Raw genomic sequence first — 25,137 nt, forward strand, 5'->3', positions numbered from 1 at the left:
ATTTGAACCCTGGTCTCCAGTGCATCATGCTGCCTCTCTAAACTTTGTCCCATTAGGTCCTTCCTGGGTGCTTTGAATCTTAAACAGAAAAGAAACAAAGGATTAAACTTGCTGTTTCTTTAGGTGTGCCTGAGCATAGCTTGGGTTTTATGTTGCAAGAATAGTAGAGTGAATGCCAAAGTGTGCTGTAATCGCCAAAGAAAATAAAGATGTACTAGCCTGTTGTTAATGTTTTTAATACATCACACATTTGAATAAAAAGCAGGGAGCCAGCAATGGCCTGTTTAACCCAGCAAACGCGCTTGTGTGTTTTCAAATTGTATATATGTGCAATCCGCAAGAATCCCGGGTGTTGAGGAATGTCCCAAAAGAGTGATAGAAGTCACACTATTAGTTGCTTTTTCCAAGTCCTTCTCTTTTGACAGCTGTGGAAATATCACCCCATCCAGACAGGAGATCTCTGCCTCTTTTGGCATGGATACCTGGGTGTGAACAAGTTAATGATCCATTGGAGTATTAAACACTCCAAGGTTTATTTTTCCCTGAGGCCCCAAGGGCCTCTGAAGATGTCATGATAATAGGATTGTTAGCATGAGAAAAGGCAATATTCTCTCCATGGGTTCATTTTAGGGGGATTTGGCAGTGCAACCTCCTAACCTTGGCTTCAGCCTGATGCCAGTTGGTGAGAAGGGTTGTGATCCTCCTAGCAGTGAAGGGTTATTTATTCTAGCATGGGCAGGCAGATGGAATGGCACATTTCCTCTGCTACACATTGAAATGTAGATTTTTTTTAGTAAGTAGGGTACACTGAAGCTTTTTTTATTATTGTTCCTCTATTCAGCAATCTTTTTTTAAAAAAAATTGACTACTTGTTAGCCAGTTACAATTTTCAGTGCTGCATTTCAAGACACTATATTTGTAAATTAGTTGCATTCAGAGTAATAGAAAGTCAGGTCTTGACTTAATCTGAATTTGTAATAATCAAGAGTACCCAAAAGATTTTAATATGCATTGGAGAAAATATGTTGGTGCATTTTTGCATGGCTGTTGCTAATCTCCCCTGTGCCTACAGAAGCCGGCTGGAGACAAAAACTTGCATCTCATTTTATTGTCCTACTTTGACTCTGGATGTATATTGTCCAGTTAACTTTGAAAAGAAACCCATTTTGAAACAAAATTATTCCAGTCTACTTTAGAAGGCAGTATTTACGTATTACCTTTAAGGAATGGTTTTTAACCATTTCTGCCATCACCTCCCAAATCCTTGTCCTCTTCTGGTGGATCTTTCTAACCAGTATGAGAGGCATATTGGGATATGGGAACATAACCAGGGATGTGCCCAGGAGTGGCAGTAGGATCATGGTGGGCGAATCCAGTCTATTTTGAAGCTTAGACAAAATCAAGGGAGCTTCCTTACACTAGTAGGTCAGATGAGATGATGTGGCACTCCTTAATCCCTGAAAAAAAGCTTCATGGGTCTGAGCAACTAGGAGTCCTGTTCATTTTGGCTACTGGCTACCTTTGCCATGCTTAGCCCTGAAATTCACATGAGCCAGATGTGGCAAAAGTGACTTTGCATGGTGCTGCAAGATGTCCAGAGGCTGAGATTCCTCCTTGTCAACCAGAACTCCAGAGCTGAAGGCACTAAAATAAAATCTGATACATCCTGCTTTGAACTTTTTCAAGAAATAAGACTTTATTTAAGGGCAAGAGGGGAAGGAAGACACTTGTCAAATAATGCATTGTGTTGGATAATGACACAAAACATTGTTGTCACCGTACCAAAAAAATGTTAACATCCTGAGTAAAGTGCTTGTTACTGGTTTTTTGGTTTTTTTAAAAGCAGACCATTTTTGGGTCTGAATACTCAGAAGAGCTGGGAAGCATTTAGAATATCCCTGAGAGATGAGTGTTCCTTGGCTGTAAGGAGAGGGGTGTGGATAAAAAGCACTGTACTGCGGGAAATGGGTATAATGACACTTTTTCCTACATGCAAGCAAATGGCCATAAATCGGTCACTTATGACCTGTTCAAGTGCCTTTATATATACAGTCAATGCTATTGTCTAAGGCTAGAAGGCTTTTAGGCAATTGCAAACATTATCTCCTCTCCGGTAGACCTAGGATGTAGTGCATCAGCCACATGGCTCCATTTGGGGGACCAGCCAGTCTCTCTGGCAAATTTCATTCCCCTTTTGAGCATTTGTTGTATTTTTATGTCTCTGTCTCTTCAGTGGCTTTATGATAAGACTGTTAGGGAATGTGTCACAGCAGCACACACCACCCTCATGAGGGACTGTAAGAGAAAAGCCATGCCTAGCTAACTCTGAAGGCTCCAGTCTTGGTCACTGGGTTTCCTTCCCCAAATCTGTCAGAACAAGAAAGGCACCAACAGCCAAGAAAACCTAAGCTGCCAACATTGATGCTGTGATGCAAGCCTTTCTTCTCTTTTATCTCTCCCTTCTGTCTTAGCGTGCCTAGGGATTTAACATTTCTCTGTGGGATGTGAGAGAGGCACACAGCATATACACAGTACATACAGACCTGCAGAAAAATAGTGGGTTTGCCAAAGTTGCCACAAAATTTAGCTAAATAAGAGGTGGCAGGGGGAGGAGAGAGGACTGTCAGCTAGCAGAGCAGATGCCCTGCCACTGAGCATGTGCAGAGAGGAACAGCAGCAACCTCCACTCGCCTCTCTTTCTGGGCAATAGTGCGAGGTTGGAGAGAGAATGGCCAGTGTGAACAGTGGCAAGTACAGGGACCCACAATTAAGTGGGATACACAAGCCCCCCATCCCAATTCTGGAACTCCACACTGCTACTACCTGTGCTAATAATCATGACAGAAATGCACACATACCAATAATTTGCATGCTTTTAAAAAATCATGATTAATTGTATGCTGATAGGATCATTCATATGAAAAGGGAGGCAAGATAAAGTAGCTCAGGTAGAAAACCGATCAGGCTAATCTAAAGAGAAGGTGGATTAGCTTTCTCTTAATCTGAAACAAGTCTGCAATGCGCACAGTCATGCTGGAGTGTCCCAGTCAGTGCATGTGGCCTTTCCTGAAGTTGAATTTGTGCTTAATAGCAGTGAACGGTGCCGGTAGATTCAAAATACTTTTGGACATGTCTCTCTTGGTTTTTGAAAGAGGGTTTTGTTCAGGAGGTGGAGTTTTGGCATATTTTATAGGCCTAAAATTCACATATCCTTTTCATGGAAGTTGTGGATGTCTTAACACTTCTCTCCTAACTCCATGCCGAAAGAGAGGCAGGCGAGAAATGTTTGGGCTCATATAGTGAGGTATAAGGGGACTGTGGCCCCCCTAGATGCTGCTGGACTATAACTCACAGTATTATCTGGACCCATTTCTGTCTGGTTTCAGGACTGGTCATGGCCCTGAAATGGTTTTGGTTGCCCTGCTTGACATTTTTGTTGACCTTTCCATGTCCTTTTATCCATTGACCACCCTCTTCTTTGGGAGTGGCTTCAGGAAGTAGATGGCGAGTCCTGCATGCTATATTTTACATCTGTTTGAAGCTTCTGGGAGCGATCCTCATGGGTTTTAGAACAAAATGGGACACCAGATTCTGTCTCTCTGTTCCATCCAGGAGAAGTGCTGGAGGTGGTGATGAGCTGGATGTGGGCCAATAAATAGAAGCAGAATCCTGATAAGACAGGGATGTTACATGTCCTGAGTGCTCTTGACTAAGAATTGACAAAGAGCTTGGGAGATGGCAGTTCTGTGCAGGGTTGCGGTCCCCAGGAGGAGCAAGTCTGTAGTCTGGGCTACTCATGGATCCAACATTATTACTGGAGGCCCTGATGTCTTTAGTGCCGATTTCCAGCTCTGGCCACTTTTGGGCAGAGATAGTTTGGCCACTACGCTCCATGCACTCCTAGCTCCCATATTGGATTATTGCAATGCACTCTCGGTGGGGCTGCACTTGAAAACAACTGAGAAGCATCAACTGATCGAAAATGCAGCAGCCAGGTTATTGGCTGGGATTTCATTTAGAACTCATATAACCCTCATTTTAAGCAGTTGCCCTGGTACGTTGTGTGAAGAAATACTGCCTTTTGTCTTTTCTGCAGCTACTACTATCAGTCAGTTTGTATTCCTTAGGGTTCCCAGATGCATGTTTACTCTCAGGCAGGGAAAGGGCTGCTTTCCCTTAAACCCCCTCCCCTACAAGGTGCATTGCCTTGAAATAAAACAGTTTTGGGGTATGGTTACGGCATACTACTATTTAGCTTTTTAGGGAAGTTAAATGTGCTCTTCATACAAAACAACATGACAGTTTTGTTGCTGTGTGTTTTCCACCCAGATCTAGGACGTGGTGGCAGCCTGTTTGATGATGAACCAGACTGTTTCAGAGTTCTGACTACACTGTGAAAATGGCTGGCTCCAATATCTCTGTATGCCATAGACTGGAGTATATCTAAATGGAATTGTGTTGGCATCTACAGATAACTGATCGAAGATCCTAGAGGTTTAGCCTGAAAGTCGCTTACCTTGTGCTTATTTAAAGTATGGTGCATTGTCTTGTTTTCACAAGCTGAAGATTTGCAATAGGTTATTTTACAGTCTGCTTGATGCCTGAAAGAAATGTTCCACAGGTGAAACAATAAGAGAAGCGAAAAATCTATTCCCGCTAGCAGGGCTTTGATTTCAAAGCTGCACTAGCACAGTGAAGATCATGATTTTGTGTCAAACATGATGTTTATTTCAAAATAGACCTTGTAAGCCCCTTGATCTTGGGATGAGCTGAAGCTGATAGGGTTGTATTCCTTGCCAGAGGCGAACACTTAATTTTCTCAACAGCATGTAGTGGAATCAGCTTAAGGGTTAAGTGCTCTTTCCTTTTTTTATTTTTCAAGGTACCCAACGTAAAGTAAAAAGGGACAAGTGCCCGTTGCTATTGACTGCCTTGTTATTAATTGCTGATAAGATCACAGTGGGCATGATTCACCAGTGACTTCTGCTAGGGAGGCCACTGGAATTTTTTCTCAGGCAAAATGTGAAGCAAATTTGAGGGTCATCATTGGGTGAAACATCTGCAGAAGTTCAGAAGGCACACTCCAAACGCTTGTGATAATTCATTGTAGTATTGGCTGTGTAATTAGCACACACAGAACAACATAAGCTACAGAAGCCAGGTTTTACCATCTATGTTATGACTAAAATCCACTTTAAAGAGTAGATTTAGGTAATTTGGAGCTTCCATCTCTGTCTGGATAACATCTGAGAAATAATAGTTCTTTCAGCTTCTCTAGATAAGCCTAGAGTTCTTGGGCTCAAGTGGGAGGAGGTATTGCCTCCCGACTGAACCCTATTGAATCTTATTTAAAAATAGGAAGGTTTTGAACAATTGGAAAGTATATACTGAATTTTCTTCATAAGCACACACTTTCCCCACTGTACAGAGGGTCAACTGCTGCCTTGTTTTCCAGAATGGACCCCCCAAAAAGGGCAGTGAAAACTTAAGTCCTCCACCCTCCACAGCAGGTGCCTGTCGTCCATCTGAAGATAGCTGCCAACATCTGGTGCAATTGCCTCTCCAAAAGCTGTAACAAGGGGGCCTGCAGTTCAAATGCAGAGGCATCGCCTCCTTAATGATAACAAGCTGTTGGCTTCCCCTCGGAGATGAATTCATCTCACAGATGTTTGCTTAGTTTTGGCAATCTTATCACTTGTAGCTTTGGTGATTATGCTCAACTGGAGACTATTACTATAAAAGAATAGTTTGAACTTACTCCATTTCTATGCTTTTTTGTTGTGTTGTTTGCTTCTGAAATACAATTTATATCAAAAACGGTAATGTTGATCCCATTAGCCAAGTACCCTTTAGGACATCTGCAGGCCAGTAGCTTCTCGACAGTAAGCGCTGGTGAATGTCTTTCATCCATGCTGACATTTTTAATGTTCCCTCTTCAGCAATTCTGTGGTTTCAACCCTTTGTTTAACACTACTTTCTAAGCAATTACTTCCAGCTCCTCCTGTGAAGGATCCTTATGACCCATGGTTATATATGTGTATGTTTTTGCAACCTGTGAATCACAAAGGATGCTCTGGCATCATCCTTAGGACAAGAAGGCTATTTGTGATGTTGGTAATGGTTATAAAGAACACACGCAGCTCTCTTAACGTCAGAAGTTGCTTTGTTTTTTATATTGTTTGAAAACCGAGATAGCAATTTGGTGCCACCTAATAGGCCCTGTTCAGTAATCTTGCAGCGCTTCACTTTTGAATCTTGCTTTTCAGGGCTCCCCCTCCTACACCCCCCCCCCCATTTCAGTGCAGGCTTTTTGTTCAAGTGCCTGGGTTTTAACTCTAGTAAACAGGTCCTATTTTTGGAAGCTTGTTTATGGGCCTCGGGTGACTCAGATGCGGCTGAAGAATGTGTCACTGATGGCGAGGTCACCATACATGTAATTTCTTGGCCCATAAATAGATATTGATCCAAAGAGCTGGTGACACCATTTTTGCATTGTAATACATTAGGGAGGGAGAACTGCAGGCCACGGGCATGTCCTCTGCCGCCCTTCATGTTTCTGCCTGGCCCCTCGCAAACCCCCCAAAGCCTCAATCAATTTGGTATAGTGCCATCCCTGCTGTCAGCTGCAGGAAGAGGTGTTTTATTTATTTATTTTTAAATACTTTATGTATTGCCCTTCAACCTACTAGATTTCAAGATGATTTACAAAGGTATTAGGGCATGACAATTCAACAGTGCACATCACAAACAATACTATCAGTGGATAAAATATATATATAAAATAACAATATCAGCCAGCCAAATCTCAATAAAAATGTGCTCTTCTTTGTCTGGGGCCTAAAGATTAACAATGTAGGTGCCCCACAGATTTCCTTGGGGAGGATATTTATTAACTTGGGTGCCCTGGCTGACCTGTACTCTCTGACACTGAAACCTGTCTTATATTGGATGAGAGGCACACATGGAGAAAGCCTGTCAGTCATGATAAAGAAGAGCACAATAGCATCTGTATGTTTAGATGAAATACATTTGTGTGTGCACAAGGCTTCGGTGCTTCACATTATCTCACTAATCCTTGCAAGAATCTTGGAGGGAGGGCCTTTGCTATTGCAGTATTAAAAATGGTGGGCTTCGTCTGAGAGAGAGTGGTTTCTTGGAAGACAGTACAGCAAGTAACAATACTCCTGTGAGGTTGGGGAATCAGGACCTCATCTTTTAACCACTACTACACTAAGGTAAGGCTTTCCTTCACGGAAATAATTATGATATCATTTCGGGGGAGAACGTGAGTTTTTTCCTGAGTAGAGTTAGTTTAATTGGGGAGGCTGGTACACCTCCTTTGAGCTCGCAGCATTATAATTATGGAGACGGGCTAAATGTTAATGCCCATCATAAAGAATGTGCTGCTCTGAATGTCTGTTACTGATAATTATTTCCGATGAATAAACCAAAAGGACAAGTATGTGCGAAGTTCATATTGCAGCTTTCAGGTTTTATTATATGCTTCTCCTGAAGGGGCAATCATTGTGGTGCACCAGCTGGTTGTTTCTGTGGCCCGACACTCCCAGGAGGTAGTTGATGATAATGCAAACTTGAACTAGCAGAAGTGCCAATGTGTTTGTGGGTATATTTATAGGTACATTGTTTATCAGGTGAAGCAACCCTCCACAAGGGGAGGGGGACTTAGCAGCTCTGCACAGAGCCATGAGCTCCTGGAAGGCGACCCACATCCTTTGTGCTTTCCCATTAACACAGTGGGGTGTTGAGCTCCAGGTGGTGCCCTGCCTATTTCTGCTTAGAAGTGAGGAAAGCAGGGACAAGTATGCATGCTGAAAACAGAAAGGAGCTATTGGCTACCAAGATCTGCTGGTGAGAAGACTATTGCCTGCAGGGTTAAACTACATGTGCAATGTGGCATTTGGGAGGTTCTGTTTTTGTATGAGCCGTGCAAAGCCCCTTTTCTTAGGGTGGCGGGTCATAGTTCCTTTGAACCCTCCCTGTTTCCTTTCCTTTCACATGTGAATTCTCTTCCCCAGCACACACACACACCCAGGTCCATCCTTGCCCCCAAAACACTAGTATTTTCAAAATAAAAAAATTCCTTCTAGTAGCACCTTAAAGACCAACTAAGTTAGTTCTTGGTATGAGCTTTCGTGTGCATGCACACTTCTTCAGATAACTAGTATTTTCAGTGTGAGTACTCATAAAACCTGCACCTGCCATCTTTGAAAAAGAATTCTCCCTCCTCTCACTGGAGGGAATGCCTCTTCTTAGACAAGGCCTTCTGCAACACCTGCTTGCTGGCAGCATTTTTTATTTATATACAGATATAATTCATAGAGTTAATTAGCAGAGTAAAATTCATTACAAATTTATCAGCCAAGCTCTCTTTAATCAGGTGACAGCCCTATTCAAAAACCGGGTTTTAGAGCATTCTGAGCCAGGATTATTTGTGCTCTGACATGACATCAGATAGAAGGGGTTGGAAGGGATTTACATTCAACAGTACTCAGCACAGCCTTATAGCCTGGTCGCTTAACCCTTTGTGGCATTGTATTTTTAGTGGGCCATGCTGGTTGTGGTCTGATAGCTCCACCCTACCTGCTGTGTGACAATAACTTGGTGGTGTTTTGGATCTATAATTTTAACAAAGGCATCATTACTTATGCCAAGCTTTAAGAGTTGCTTATGGGTTCAGTTGTTTTCTATTCCAAATAGCCAAAAAAATTCATCAGAGTATATGGGGGAAGGAAAGTTGACTGCTGGCATTTGTGAACCTTTCTGAGATCTACAGATGAAGGGCGGCATACAAATTTAGTAAATAAATAAAAATCTATGCAGCTATACAATTCTCTTACTACCGCAGAGCAAAAAACCTGGCTGTTGCTCGTTGCCAAGATTTTCCCAGATCAGGTCCTCTGATGCTTTTAGGGGAGACACATTGATGCAGTGTTTGGGAGAACAAGTCCCATAGATGTGATCATAGGTTTGTATAATTTATGTATTTATTTATGTTGGCAATTATGTACCCCACTTTTTATGCTAAGGGCATACTCAGGATGGCATACAGCATATAAAAGTAGGGGAATTGCAGTTCTGAAAAGAGCAGCAAGTTATTCACAGTAGCTGTGAGAAAGCACAATAAAATACACTAGGAACAGGGAAAGGGGGGACATTCTCTAGGGGGCTCTGGTTAAAGAATGTTCACCAAAATAAAATGCTCTTAACAGCCTTCTTTAAAAGGGTGGATAAACCTGATTTTTGATGCTATTACATAATTTAGGCAGCACAATAAAAAACCCTCTTATCCCCATCTGCATCTTGGCTGGTGGTGGGGTGGGGTATAAGGAGGAAAGAGACCAAGAAGAACCTAAAACTGAGTGAAGATGTTGAACAGGAAAGAGACTATTCCTGATAATTGGTTGTGGTGTTTTAGAGTGTTCAAACAAGTCACTTCTCTCTCACACACAAGGATATGTTAGCCATTTGTCTAGTTACCTTTTAATTTGTGGGAAAGTGTGTGGTTTTTATGTGTGTTTTTGCTCATCTCCACTTAAAACCAATGACAGCAATTGCTGGCATAATCACGTGTATGTACTAAGTAGAACAGTATTAATGAAATAGTATCTTTACTTAATTTATGTATGGCTGGAACATGGATTATGCAATTTGAGCAGAAAATTGGATAGGTTTATATTGTTTTGCTTTGTTTTTCTGATAAAGAACTTCGCAGACAGAAAATTACTCCCTCTTAAATTTTTCAGGTTTTAACCAAAGATATGGTATGTCTTAGGTATATATGTTCTTTCTTCTATTTGCATCTTATTATGGATTACTGCTGCGTGCACTTGGCAGACCCACTTTAACTCCAGCGTTAGATTTGCCCATTTATTTCTCTCTGCAGTTTAAGAAACCTTTTCCACGTAAGGCAAGTGATCTAATAATAGGCCATACTGTGGGAGTATTTGGCTGCCAGCAGTTCATAAAATCTGGATTCGTTTACTCCAATGGGTCTCCACTGGCCCCTCCTTGGCTCCCGAGGAGCTGATTGTGTCAGAGGAAGAAGAAAAAGGCAGCGAGAGATTAAATGCACCATGATTGTAGATGCAAAGTGAATCAACACAAACTAGGCAGTCACTTATTTTTATTATTTTGGTTTGGTTTCTGGCGCTCTGGAATTTGACCTTGTCTCTTAATGCTGTGAGTTCCTGACTATCAGTCACGCCTGAGACATTGTCAGGCTGAGCCGCTCCTTTCTGAGGAAGAGCGTTCCCACCACTGATGTGACCTTGTGACACTCGTGCTGAAGGTTGAGCATTCCCCAGGATGCTGGTGGTCTTTCCACACAGGGAATTTCAAGGGGAGGGCGTTAAGGCTCACATTGATTCTTTTAAGTGCTCTTTCATTCATCTCTTTTTACCTTTCCTGTGGCTCAGCTATTATTAGGAGGCTCTTGTTTTTGTTTCCATTGGTTAAGTATAGTGAAACCATCCCTACTACCTTAATCTAAAATATATGAGTGGCAGTGAGAGGTGATATAATTGCTTTTGCTCTCATTAACGTTCTAAATTTTCTCTCTTGTTCATGTGTCCTTGTAATCTCCAAAGAGTAAAAATTAACCTTTGCATTTCTCCCTGAAATCTTAGAATTCTGCTGCCAAGAGGATAGTCTGTCACACCAGTAATAGTTCCAATGAAAATTTGTCTTCCTGCTGTTTTCTTTTTCTTTTTTCTAAATTATCCTAAGAGCAGCCTGTGTTTCTCAGCTGTGACACCTAAACGTCTCCTCGCTTTGACCCTGTGCATTTTCCCTGATTGCAGGAGAGGAATAGGGAATCGCCTCTCTTGAACACTGATCCTTCCTAATTAGTAAATGTGGTGGTTATTTGGCCGCAACAGCTGTCTTTGACATAAGGCTCCAGCAAGTTCCAGCTGTATTAGACGTCTTGCTTCAAGCAACTGCTGTTGAATGTGAGAGCCGCACAGAAGTAGTGCTGATCTGCTCACTATCTGACCTCACCAGTGCATTGTTCTCATACCTGTTAAGCCATTCGTTTTAAAGATCAAGAGGCTCCCTAATTATGGTCTTGGACCCATTGCTGCAATGCAACGTAAGTTCAGACAGCAGCAGTTGCAAAGCATTTCCAAGACTGTATGACTGCAGGCCGTACATGGGATTTTATATTTTTTAAAATATTTATTAAGATTTTCAAAATATTACAAAATAAAAAATTAAAAAGAAGAAAATAAAAAAAAATGGTTAAAAACAACTCAATCTTTTCATTACTTATTTTTCATTAGCTTGTTTCCCGGACCTCCTCACGCCTCCCTTTTTTGTATTCCAGTTCGGTTTGTTGGTTCAGCAAATCCTTACCCTCTTTGTTTATCCTAGTCTTTAATCTTAAAATATTGTAACATTAAATTTTTACCTATTAATAATCCAATTTTCATATTCCCTTATAGTATTGCAGCTGAACACCACTTAATTTCTATCCAACATCATTCTAACATTCATTAATTTTACAATATTTCTGTAAATAGTCTTTAAATTTCTTCCAATCTTCTTCCACCGACTCTTCTCCCTGGTCTCGGATTCTGCCAGTCATTTCCGCCATGTACATGGGATTTTGTATCTGAAATCGTCCAGCTCTGGAGTAGTCTTACCATTTGATCCTGCCGAATGTATAAAATGGCTTCAAGTCTCAGGAGTGTACTGAGATTTACTTAACATCAAAAATGAGATTTGCTGTAGTAAGCATGAAGACTGCCTGTTAGCACATCTTGCTTTTGTTCTGTTTCCTTGTGACTTTTTGGCTTACCAGATAGTTTATTTTGTTATAACTTTAAATAAATAAATAAATAAGATTAATTGTGACATATATTTTGGCTTTTCTTGCACCATGCTGCTCATGGAGTTCCCAAGCCGCCTTTCCATCCTAGCACTGACCGGATCCAGACCTGCTTAGCTTCAGAAATTTTGCTGCATCATGTGCCTTTAGCCTCAGGCTAGAAATATGGTTATGGAAAACAGATGTGTGTCGAATAAGCACGTTAAATGGTGTACCAGCTTTTAGTTTCATTGATAGGCAGCTCTCCATACCTTTTTAATCAAGTGCGTTTAAATCTGCTCAAGGGATGGACAAATTTGTCAATTTATGCATTTCTGTGTGCACATATTGTGCACAATTTTATAAGTAGTCCCCTCCCCTAATATTATAATGCATTTTTGTGAATTATTTTCACTGATATACATATTTTTATATACACAATGCCTTTTTGTACTCTTTTTTTTTTTTTTGGCTGGAGAGCCGTAGCACAGAATTTGGAGAAGGGTGAATTTAGCAGAATATATAGCTACATTTTGGTTCATGTATTTATTGGTTTGGGAAGCATGAATTTGTTTGGGAAGCAAACAGAACAAGTTTCTCCCCCATCTTTATTCTGCTGCATAAAGGTAAAGGGACCCCTGACCATTATACTGCTGCACAGAGATTGGTAATTTCAAGCCACGATTAGTACAGCAAAACTTGTCGCTTTAGCCTCCCACCCACCTACCCTGATGTGCTTATTTGACTTTCGATAGTTGAATTTGTGGGTTATCCCAGAACATGTGTACCTTTCTTCACTACAACATTTTATATCTGCTAAAACGATTACAGATTTTTTTAAAAGACTCCCCTGTCAACTGTGGAGTGTTGTTGAGGGAAAGGCAGCTCTTAATTCTCTCTACTTCCCCTCGACTTTACTCCCTTCTGTGAGAAATGGCCTACTTAGTTGAGGTTCTTTTGATGCAGTTGGGTGAGGTCAGGTCAGGTCAAAACACTCGCAGTGCAAGAAATGCAGGAAACAGCTTTCTGCAGGATCTGAACTGTTTCCAGGCTGTTTTTTAAAAATGGTCTGTCTGTATACGTTAGTGTCTAAGTGTGTGTGCGTGTGCGTGCATAAAATACATGTCCTGCTCTTCAAAAATATTTTCTCCCACAATGGCGTATTTACAAGTAAAATTAATAAAAACGCCACAACATTAAAGCTCCAAAATAAAGGCATAGAGAAGCAGCAGAAAACAAAATTCAGAGGGAGTGAAACTATTAAAGGGTCGAACAGTGAACCTGCCCTCTTGGGGTTTTGTGTCTGTAACCCCTGTGTAGAAAAGGCTGAACCTGAAGTTACTACTTGTTCGTCTGATGTCTCCTGGATGGTGCTGCAGCTTAATGCCACTTCACTGCAATAGTCTTTTCGCATTATTAATACACATAGGGGTTTTAAAAGATACAGGAGGAAGTGAGAGATCCTGTTGTTTCTCCTGGACCTCTCAGAGACTATTGTTATTATCCACCATGATGTTATTCTAGTTGGACAACCTGTATTATATATTGTCTGTATTAGGCATTTGTGGCAGTTCCAGAAGGTGGTCCTGAGGCATCACAGCTGGCTCCTTGGCACGTGTGGATTTTCAGAGGGTATTATCTTGTCCCTCATTCTCTTTAACATCTGCGTGAAACTACCCAGTTTACTTGTGATGTGTCAGACATTTGCTGGAGGACTGTGTGGCATGCAGGGAGCTGTACGCTTGTTGGATCCTCCGCAAGATTTTGTAAGCAAAACTTTTGTTTAATGTTAATGACATTTTAACAATTAACTTGCAGAGGATTTGAGCGCTTGCAAAAGATTGCCGTTGTGATTGGTCCAGAAAATCTTTTAAAGATTTGCCAGTGTTATCTTGGAAAGCACCATCAGTATGGGAATACTTCAGATGAAAGCAGAAACAAGCTTCAAGATAGTATGTTTTAGGAGCTGTTTGGGCTTGAATTGAGAAGCTCTGGTTTTGTGCATGTCAACTGTGTGGTCAGCCACCTTGGCTACAGATGGGGTAGGTGTGGAGAACCTGTTGGTTCTTCAGATGTTGCTGAAATTCAGCTCCCATCTTTCGTGGCCATTCACCATTCCTCCTGTTTAGGCTGGGACTCTGCCTAAGCAATGATAGTCTTGCCTGAGTGTTGCCATGTTCTCCAGTTCTGATCTCTTGTTTCCCAGTTCCTGGCTCCTGGTTCCCACTTGGCAGCTGCCTGTGGCTCAAAGCAGTACAGTGGTACCTCAGGTTACATACGCTTCAGGTTACATATGCTTCAGGTTACACACTCCACTAACCCAGAAATACTGCTTCAGGTTAAGAATAGAAATCGGGCTCCGGCGGCGCGGCGGCAGTAGGAGGCCCCATTAGCTAAAGTGGTACTTTAGGTTAAGAACAGTTTCAGGTTAAGTACGGACCTCCGGAATGAATTAAGTACTTAATCCAAGGTACCACTGTACTGAGGAGGACTGACACAGTGGTGGTTCGTCACTGAAAGAAGGTAGAGTTGCCAATCTCTCTGCCCATTGTTGAGATACACAGAAGGGGTGTGTGTGGTTCAAATAAGCTTGGGCATCCCAGTAAAGGTGGAATGGTCACTTTCTCCCTGTTGATTGCCTTTAATGAAACAGCAGTTCTCTGGTTAAAGCTCTCCACTCCTCTCGCACCACCTGTGCCAACAGCCACTAACCTCTGTAGCAAACAGTTCCCTGTCCCCTCTGCCCCATCTAAGCAAAAAGATGGTGCTTGTGATAAAACACAATGGCAAGGTGTGTTTTATATCTCCCCTTGTCCCTTATCCACCACTGGTAGGATCACATGCGGTGACAAGGGCTTGTATTTCTTAGATGCAGCACAAGCTGGCCCCCCTCCCCCCCCGGTAGCTGAATTTTAATCACTTAGATGCAGAGCCTTGATAGACTGAATCAATTTAATTTCTGTTGCTTGGGACTGGAAAGAACGGGATGGTGGCACGAGAGAAGGTCAAGGCAACTTACTGAGTAAACAGTTTGGTTTATAAATGTGTCCAAGAGATTCTGTCCCACCCCCAGTCTCCCCCACTCCCACCCCTCTCTTGGTTAATTTTTGTTCTTTCTTAAAAGAAAGAAAGAAAGAAAGAAAGAAAGAAAGAAAGAAAGAAAGAAAGAAAATCTCATGCAGACAAAACAAACATGGCAATATCCCGAGGAACGCTGAAAGCCGGCGACATGGTTCTTTGCTGGAGGGGAAAGCTTATTAATCAAAGCACCAGCTCTGAAATGCTTGAAATGCCTTTTGAAGCAAAGGTCCTTCTCCCACTGGGGCCTATGGAGTCCTTTGATTTGCTCCCAAGGAGAGAGGCTCCTGTCCCTTTCTATAGGTGAGGGCTTTAAGGTGAAAATTTTGAAAGGTTTCCACACTTTATAAATATCACTTGAAAAATACTCATTCAAGTGCTTCGGAAAGGGTTCGGCCCAGCCAAAATTCCTATTATCTAATTGTTTACTATTGTGCTGGATAGATTCTGCTTGGCAGAAAGCATTTATATTGCATTTAAGGTCCTTCTATAAAAAAGAGAAAGGCTTTGTCCTCATAGCAACCTTGTGAGGAAAGTATCACATCCTCTTCCTAGTGAACAATCCAATGTACTGGACGTTCTTTCAGGATCTTTCAGGGCTGAGGAAGCTCAGTTTGATACTTCTGATTGGAAGAGGCCAAGGTGTTCTTACTTAGTTATTCAAACCCTGCATTTGGCAAATATAGTGGGGTTCAAACCTGGGCCTGGCAGAAATTTAGGACTGAGTGAAAATGGAGGAAGATGGGAGTTTTGCAAACACCTTGAAATGCTACAGAGAACACCCCTCCCTTTCTTTTTTTTAGAGGGCTCAAAAGGAGATGAAAGTGTGTGAAGTGGCTATGCTGCCCCTGTCCCTAATACATTGCCAAGCTCTGGCAGTAGTCACCGTGCTGGAGGTAGTAGCACACCGATGGAACTGGGGACAGAGCAATGGCTGCTGCAATGGAAGGCAGAACTCTTTGAGAAGTGGGTTGGTCAACTGTCTTAAAGAAGTGAAAATGGAAGAAAAGACTTCCGGGTGCATGGAGTAGGAGTATATCATGGCTGTGTGTGTACATAAATGTATGTCTTCATCACTAACAGTGCCTGACCGTAGAGGGAGGTCAAAATAACTGTATTCATTGTATAGTTGGAAATACCTGAGCAAAGAGAGGGAAGGTAACTTGACCACAGCATGTCCCGCAGGTCAAAGCTGGAATAGACTTGGCTTTGGAATCCAGCTTTCAATCTCATTCTGTCGTTGCATGGTTTTTTCCCCCTCTGGAACTTGTAAATGTCCAGATAAATGGAATAAATTCTATGCAAATGATTTTTCTCCTTTTAAAAATGCTTATTTCACACCCAGTGTCTGTATCTGATCAGCAGAGTCACGCTTTGAACTGTTGGTTTGAGTCTTTACTGTGCAAAATTTATATGCAACAAGCACTCTAGTAAGATCTCTTAATGTTAGAAGGCCTGGGGAGGCAGCCATATGGATAGCCAAGCCAACCCAGTCCCCTTGCCCTCTGGTCCAGTCCTTTTCACCTCCAGTCTCTTTCCTACAGAGGCATTTCCTCCGCCCCCCGCCAGGTTTGGGCAGGCTGGTGCAATGTTTCAGCTTCCAGATTGCTGTAATCGCCCTGATCTGATGAGCTTTTAGAAGCCTGCCTAATTCTGAAAGGCATGTATAATAGAGGAGCAATGTGAATTAATAAAGCAAACTTGGCCAGCTTTACGGCAAATTTGGTAGCCTGCCATAACCATCAGCCCCATATGTGCAGTTGTAAATAACTACTATGGTTGAATTTCTTTCAAGTTGCCCATAATGATCATAATTATACATAATGAAAGGAAGATTACCCTTCCATATAACCTTAGCCAGAAAGAAATATGGATCCTTTGCCGTTCATATCCAGGTGGATGTGCTGTGTTGCCTGAGAGCTAGCACGGAGCCCTGTCTTAGATCTCAGGCTTGCTAAACTACACCCTCTTTAATTGATGTACACATGAACTAGTTAACTCTTGTGAGTGTTGGCTATCTAGAAAGGAAAACTATATTTTGTATGGGTGAGACGGGTTGGCTTTAAACAGGATCCAATCCTTATTTCATGTGATCATTGCCTTTGGCTGCTCTCTCTTGCTTGGGAGTAAAAGAGCAAAGAGTCTTGTGACACCTTAAAGACCTAACAAATGATGGTGTAAGGTGTCATAGGAGTTTTTGTTGGTTTTGCTGTGGAAGCCTAACGTGATTACGTCTTTGAAATTTGAATGGGAGCATATCTGTCAATCCTGGACCTCTTTACACAAACAAAGGCATATGAGTGTTGTATAGCGATGATTTGTGAATCACTGCCTTAATTCCATATTGTTCATGCATATATCATATGCTGATTCTTGTGTGCTGTATGCTTTTAATTTTGGTTTCTTGACAGTAATAAGATTGATTGATTGATTGATACTACTACATGCAGTAGTGCACTCCTTCCCTTTTCCCATAAAGAGGGTCTCCAGTAAAGTCATCTGATGACATCTTAGAATTCTTTCCCTGCTTTCTAAGCATACCATAGCCTTCCTCTTGATAATACTAAGTGGAGGATCCAGTAAGCAGTGAAGGGACCCCAGGCTGACACCATGTCAGGTACTCATTGAGGCCCCTGCAGTTGCACACTGCCCAACCCCTGAACCTGTGACCCTCCAGATGCTTCTGAACTGTAACTCCCATTCATAGGAACAAGAACGAGGGGCATATTCCCCCGCTCACTAAAGCAAACAAAAATGAAGGTCCATTCAGGGGAAGAAACCAGTTTCTCCTGCTCTCAGCTTGCTGTATTTCCGGTATGATGGAACAAGAATAAATGAATACTAGGTTTGGTTAAATAGAAGTAATTTCTAGTATGTATGTAGCTTCAGGTAGAGATGATGGCCAAGGTCTACTTTGCCCAGTCCAAATTTAATTTTAAAAATAAAACACCTGATTAAGAATATGTCTGAAACACTAACCAGCTTTCTTTGGATTTAGGACAAGGTAAGTATCCCAGACCCCAGTTTTCCTCACCGTACTCAATGGAAGTACATCAAGGCCTATCCAAGGGAGATAGTGTAGATGACACCATGTGAAATAGAAGGGAATGGAGTAAGCTTGGAGTCCTTTTAGCCCCAACATCTTTGGGTATCATAGCAGACCCTGAAGCTTCAGGGACGTCCAAAGCCATTTTATTCCTTTTATCAGGCCTATTTTGGAACCAGTTCACCCAAGCTCTCAATTGGGTGCAGTGCAACTAGACCCAGCACGCAGTCCCTGCTCTGATTGAACAGGGTGTGGAGAACCATTGTGGTGCCCTAGATCAGCATTTCTCAACTATTTCTCAACCACAGTTGAAAATCGCATAAATGGGGGGCCAAGGCACAAGACTAGGGGGCCACAGAGGGAAGTGAGAAGTGAAGAAAACAGAGAAGTGACTTAGAAAAGTAATCAGAAAAAAGTGAAGAAAAGAGAAAAGTAGAGTGAACAGAGAACTGACCATGCTTCCCAGTGGATGGATCACCACGCGAAACTTGCGGCAACGTCTCTTCCTCTTCCTTCTCCCTCCCACTTCCACACTCCACTGCTACATGGACCAAGTTGTCTGCATCTTGTTTGTCAAGGGCAAGGTGTGTGGCTGCAGCAGTGTTTGTGTGTTCTATTTACAAACAAAACATTTAAATAGCTAGCTTTCTACTGGTAGGAGGGGGGGGCATAGGGAGGAAACAAGGGCGGAAGGGGGCCACAATCAGAAAAAGGTTGAGAAACAATGCGGTGGATTAACAGTGAGGATGTGGGAAGCCCTGATTCAGATCTCTGCTCAAGTCTCAGTGAGTCGCTTTTTCTTGTATCAGCATAATGTACTTCAGAGGAGGTTTGTGAGATATATATATATATATTTGCATATATGAGGGGAAATCTCTCTCTCTCTCTCTCTCTCTCTCTCTCTCTCACACACACACACACACACACACACACACACACACACACTTCAAATTAGATAATGGCCCAGCAGAGAACTAAATTTGGCCAGACCCCTGCTCTATAAAGTACTTAGCATAACAGTAACTCCTGCCTTATTCTTCTATAATGGGCCTTGAGAGATTTTTCCTGCCAGTAGCAGTTGGCGCTGTGGGACAGAAAATTGAAGTGGCTGCTCTTGATGCAGGTCAGTTTCAGAACAAACCGGGCTATTTATAATGTTGGCTGAGTGCCATCGTGTTGTTTTTAATGAATGGCCAACACCGTAGACACTTGCATTTTGTATTCTCTGCTGCTTGTGTGAGGATGCTACGCCAAGAGTAATGAGGCTCTCTTAATATACGCCCCACGTCAGTTTTAAACAAGAATGTGTTTTGCGGAGAATGTCTCCTTTGCCTCTGAGATTGGCGTGGTGAGCTTGTAGGTTCTGTCTCCAATGTGGATTACCTTGGAGCAACTCTGGTAGGAGAGAACTCCTAGTTCCTGTCCAGCTGAAGGGCTGTGCTTGGCTTCTTGCTCATCTCTCCCCCTCCACTTCTTATGGCATGTGATGCAGAAATGCCCAGCGAGTGCGTGGGTGGCCTTCCTGCTCTGTTGCTGTCAGCTAGAACAAGGTGTAATATAAACACTTGTTTAATTGCCACATGTCTCTTTCAGGCGAGTCTTCCAATTTAGAGACAGAAGGTAACATCAGAGACCTGGTTTGTTTTGCTAGCAATTAAACAACAGCAGAAAGAAGGTGAAAAGGCAGGGGAAGCGAATGTTATGCAAAACAGGCATGCGATCAAATTAATGTATGCAAAAGTTTGTTTTTAATGAGAAGCTTCACTTGTCATTTGTTTTGCTGTGCGGCACTCACACGCTTGCTGAGGTCTTGCATCAGTGGTTGGGCTCGGAGGAACTTGCTTGAAGAACTGAATAATTTCTTTCCTGGATCAGGCCAGAGGTTGTTCCTTCCCAGCACTCTGTCTTCAACAGTGGTCAGTCAGTGGCTCTTGAGAAGCTCATAGGCTGGGCATGATGACTGTAGCCCACCCCTCTCTGGATCACCCTCAGAAATTGGTATCTGGAGACAAACTGCCTCTGAACATTGTAGGTCTATAGTTTTGTTCTCTTGGCTCAATAGTCCTCTTTGGCCTGGTCTACCTATGCAGAAGGAAGAGAGAAGCAGTAAAATCCTGAAGTGGCACAGCAGAATGCACCAATTCTGGCAGCAGGTTTTTTTGTGCAGTTTTGGGAACAGTGCAATTTTGGAATCTTTTGATTCTTGCCAGCTGTTACATACAGTTGTGTACAGTCTTTGCCTTCCTCCCCATCACATTTGCATTGACTCTTGGGTAAGCTCTGTAGAGACCTTGTGTTCTACTTGCCTGAGACCTAGATGGGGTTGTTCAGTCTTTATGGATTTGGGTGATGCAGCTCCAGCAAGCATTTGGCCAGGGGGCAAAGGAGCTTGAATGATGCTGTGTGGGGGAAGAATGAATTGGTAACAAAGAAAGGGGGTTGCCCTTCCCACACACCATTCTCCCCATCATAATGGCCTTGTTTGGAGGGTTGAAGGGGGGTGTGTGCCTTGGGCAGCCATGAGAGCTGCAGGTTGCCCACATCTGTGCTAGGTGGTCCAATGGAAATTGGCCAGAGGTCCACTAGCAGATGTCTACTTCCTGCCATCTCTCGCTATATGTGTTATTCCAAGCCAGCCCAATCCTCCTGTATTCCCTCTTTATAATTATTTGCTAACCTTGTATTGTTTATAACATTCTTGAAATTAGTTTCACCCTCTAAATTTGTATACTTTGGGGACTGCAAACTTTTTAAGGTCACTATTTTGGAGATAAAAAAGGGTTTTCAGCCGTTTTAAGAAAGTGATGAGGGAAGAATGTCTTTAGCCACTTTGAATCAAGAAGCGCTTGAAGGTTCCGTGCAAACGAACTGCAAGATGTCTTTATTTGAGCAGATGAAACGAGAAGTGTACAGCTCAGGAACTGTGGTAATCAGAGGCTGTCCTAGCCTTTGTGTTAACTGCTGTGTTAACTTTTTAAAGCTGTTTGTGAGATTCCAAGTGAAGGGGTGAAAACAAACGAACTTTCCCTTTTAACATTCAGCAAAGAGTTTTGCCGAATCACCTTGTCGGAAGCTGCTTGAAAGAGGAAAGAGCCATCTGCACCAAGTTTCTGTCCTTTTGCTCCTCGGATGATGCCATGTGTCCAATAGCAGCAGCTGTTGATATCGCCTAATGAGCCTTTAAGTCAGCTAGCTGCCTTGGCTTGTTTTGAGACACCCTCTTTTGTAGCAACCCAAGATGCTTCTGACTGAATGGACCCCAAAATGTCAGTTAAGGAGGAAAGAGGAAAGGGAGCGAGAGAGAAAGAGAACCCCAGAGGGAATATGTGGTACAGTGGGCTGGAAAAAACGCTGTACATATGGTGGATCAGAAAGTGAGGGAAATTTTCCTTTGGTTCACTAACTCTGCTAGGTTGGGGGAATGATGACTTATCAGTGCACCAAATGTGTAAAGTTAAAAACTATTCTGAAAAGAAGTAATGCATGTAAGAAGAATCTGGATACAGTAATACCTCTGGTTGCAAACGCTTTGTGTTACGAGCTCCGCTAACCCGGAAGTTGCTGCTCCCGGTAGCGGACTTTGCCCTGGGATGTGAGCAGAAATCGTGTGCCAGAGGCACACGCAGCGGGAGGCCCATTCGCAAAAGCGTGCCTCAGGATAAGAACGGTTTCCGGTTACGAGCGGACCTCTGGAACGATTTAAGTTCGTAACTGGAGGTACCACTGTACATCTCTTCCAGCATCCCACATGCCACAGTGAGCCACCAGATAGATGCCTCCAGTGTTAGAAGTTAGTCAGGCACCATGTGCATTTTGTGACCAGCTGCAACCGTGTGGAGATCTGTGGGTGCCAGGTTGGCAATTGAGATCTCTATCTGGCAGGCCCCTCCAGCTTTCTTAAGCTGGTAAGCAGAAGATCTTATTTACTACCTCTTCCCAGTCTGCTGCCTCTTCTCCTTCTGCCTACTCATCATTGTCCCACCATCACTGCCCTGGCTCTGAGCCCTCTTGCCTTGGGGAAGCGGCCCATGGGGGTCATTTAACCGACCCATGGACCCCCGCTGCCCACTCGGTCAGATCCTGTGCGCTGCGCTAAACTGGCGCAGAGTGGGGACCACCTTCCGCGACGCTGGCCGGCTTCCGATTGGCTGCAGGAAGCTCTTGCAGTCAATGGGAAGCTGTGCACACCTCCTCCGTGCCAGAAATAACGTTTGCGTGTGTGTGTGTGTGTGTGTGTGTGTGTGTGTGCGTGCGTGCGTGCACACACACTCGGGTCCACCACTTCGTCTGCGGGACCATGAACCAGCCCACACCACAAAAACTTTGCTGACCCCTGCTCTAGGAAGTCCACAAGCAGGGCATGAAAGCAATAGCCCATGCTTTTGCCTCCAGCAACCAGTGCCTGAAGACACACTTCCTCTAAAGCAGGAGATTTCACATAGCTATCATAACAAATAGTTGTTGGTGGGCCTCTTTTCCTTCATGAATTTGCCTTAATCCCCTTCTAAGCCATCTAAACAAAAAGCCATTGTCATCATCTCTTGTGGCGGTGAATGCCATGCATGAATTATGCATCATGTTGGTCATTTGTTCTCTGTGTTATTATTTTTATAATTATATACATATATATCTGTGTGTTTAACGAGATGGCAGTTTAGAAATTCTAATAAACACCAAGAAGCACACTTTCTGATTTGTCCTGAATATGCAGCAAATCAGTTTCGATACGTTATGAATTCTAGTGTGCTATGCGAGAGGGAGAAAAATACCCACCCCTCTGCCCACTTTTCCCACAACACGCAGAATTTTATAAACGTCTGCCACGTCCCACCTTAGGTGCCTCCCCCCCCCCTTTCTAAACTAAGGAGCCCTAAACGCCGTAGCCATTCCTCATATAGTAGATGATCCTGTCACTGTATTCTACTGTAATAGAATAATTAAATCATGCACTACTGGCATTGCACATTTTGCGGAACATAAATAAATGAAAGCATGCTTCAAGGATGTCTTGCATGCGCAGTACCTTTAAACAAAAAACAAACAAACAAAAACAGCAAACCCTACATAGGACGACGTAGCAGGATTTTTAGAAACCTGGCACTGGAGCAGAAACTGCGTAAATAGCGTTTGTCCCTGCCGGCCCCTCCAGGCAACCTTGAAGCTTCTGCTGGCACCTTCCCTCTTCTGATGTGTGGCAAAGTGGTAGAGATGGGTAGGTGAGGCTCACTGTTGTGGCTGCAGGTGGGATAACAAAAGCCCCTTATCTTAGATCTTCTTAACTTGGAGGCAGGAGGACTTAGTTTTGGATTGAGCTGAGGATGTGATTGAGAGAAACAGGTGTTTTTAAGAACATCTGTATAGCTTACTAAACTATATTTTATCATAGGGGGAATTTAGAGAAGGCATTTGGGGGGGGGGGAGCCTGGAGGATTATTACTATTTTAATGGCGACAGGATCTAAAATGGGTAGGAATTTGTAACGAGGGTCATTCTACCCAGCACCAGATGGGGCTTATGTGGCCCTCCAGATGTTGTTGGACTCCTGGTTCTCACCAGCTCCTGTCAGCATGCTAAATGATAGGGATGATGGGAGTTGTAGATGGGCATCATCTGTAAGGCCACAGGTCCCTCGCCCCTGGGTTAATCCATCATTTGCTCCCAAATACTGTCAGCCACATACCTCTGGGCACTGGCAAGCAAAACACAAAGGTGATGGAACCGTGATATGGAGGTTCCATTTAATTGTCTTGACATATACTTTTACAGCCATCTGAGAAAGTGTCACAGGACCAAGTTTGGGAAGATTTTTGGGTGCATGGTGTAATTTGCATGGCATTGCAGTGAATATAGGACAAAACAGTGATTATCAGGTTTTATGCTTAGCTACGCACTACCGCCCACTCACACCCACCCCTTCTAGCCAGTTGGTTACTTGTAGTATTCAGGATCCCCACAGGCTGCATGGTCAGGCTCCAGGAGGGGACAACTGATGTTTGAATTTTCAGCTATGTTGGGTGCCTGTGGGTCAAGGACAATCATCTATTTGAAGAGCTGCCTGGTCCAAAACTGGTTTAAGGATGGAAAGGGAGGGGAGAGCAGGAGGGGGCCTTGAAGATGATAATAAGCACTTAACACCTGGGCAGGAGAGCAAGCAGGTATACAGGTCATAGTCTTCACCATGATGGTTAGACATAGTCTCTGTTTATTAAAATTATAGTAAATGTTTCTATGTACAGTATATATATATATACTTATACATTAGAACATATACATATGCAAATTTTATGTGGATCCATGTCCCCTTTTTTCTGTGATACATTTCCTCTTTTAGCCCTACCACTGTGTAAAAACATAACTATTCAGAGACGCTGCAAAAGTTGCCTGTGCCCATGAATACCTACATCAGAAAAAGCTTTGTTCCTTTGTTTCCTGCTGTATTAATGTTTATAGGGAGCTTAGATGTACAACAGGTGAGCCCTACAAAGGCTGTATAGCTTTGTTCCACCCCAACCCACAGTATAGAAGTGTTTATGTAAGCGGATCAATTCCAGCTCTTTCCAGTCTACATGTCTACTAGTATTGTGTTTTAATTGCAAGGACTCACCTTCATTAAACCCTTGAAGCACTCCATAGAGAAGGTTTCCACTTGACATGAAACCAGACAGCTTTATTTCACATAATGTATAGAGTGTGAGGGACTGATCGCTTTTCTACACACAGTTCTCAGAAAGGATGTAATTTTACATTACGTAAACAATAATGGGTGGGTGAGTTGTTGATCGCTGGAGTTTGGAAGTTGATGCTGCTTTTCCAACCCATTGATATATAAATGTAAGGGGTGAAATGCCCTAATTTTCAGTTTTCTGAGTCTTTTGTCATTTGCCATCACAACCTTCATGCTCCCTGAACACTTTAATTTTTGGAGGGGTATTCAATCAGTTACTCTTTTAAGTGGGCTTAATTGTGTAAAGATTATAATGCATAAGAGAGCCGCCTATAATTAGAATGGGGGTGGTGCTATTAGACAGTGTTTTTAGTGGAGAAAATTATAGTCTTCATAAGCAGTTTAGAGAGTGGAAGCTGCATATATTAAGATGCAACAAGTGTCATGTTATCTAAATGTAGGATTGACTAATGCTCAGTTCAATTAATGCTTCTCGGTGTTGCACCTTTATCCTTAGTAGCT

At 42.8% G+C, this 25,137-nt stretch overlaps 1 protein-coding gene and 2 long non-coding RNA genes across 51 annotated transcripts in view; 2 read left to right on the top strand and 1 right to left on the bottom strand.

The window, feature by feature from the left end:
- MSI2 (musashi RNA binding protein 2) overlaps positions 1-25,137 on the top strand; it is a 451,660-nt gene that overhangs the window by 181,046 nt on the left and 245,477 nt on the right. Inside the window, exon 1 of one of the 49 annotated variants that reach the window (XM_083480012.1) lies at positions 21,788-21,856. The exons of the other annotated variants lie outside the window; for them this stretch is intronic. The gene's annotated coding sequence lies outside the window, so the exon portion shown is untranslated. Of the gene's footprint in view, positions 1-21,787; positions 21,857-25,137 lie in introns of those variants that run through there. 49 annotated transcript variants of the gene reach the window in all.
- On the bottom strand, positions 17-6,008 carry LOC310695555. The gene is made up of 3 exons (XR_014520159.1): positions 5,759-6,008; positions 4,517-4,601; positions 17-78 (listed from the first exon to the last, which is right to left on the bottom strand). It is a non-coding gene; the product is annotated as an uncharacterized lncRNA (long non-coding RNA).
- LOC310695615 lies at positions 12,598-17,833 on the top strand. The gene is made up of 2 exons (XR_014520183.1): positions 12,598-14,088; positions 14,314-17,833. It is a non-coding gene; the product is annotated as an uncharacterized lncRNA (long non-coding RNA).

This window comes from Podarcis liolepis, assembly GCF_965112155.1.
Source record: "Podarcis liolepis genome assembly, chromosome: 16".
Classification (NCBI taxonomy): Eukaryota; Metazoa; Chordata; class Lepidosauria; order Squamata; family Lacertidae; genus Podarcis; species Podarcis liolepis.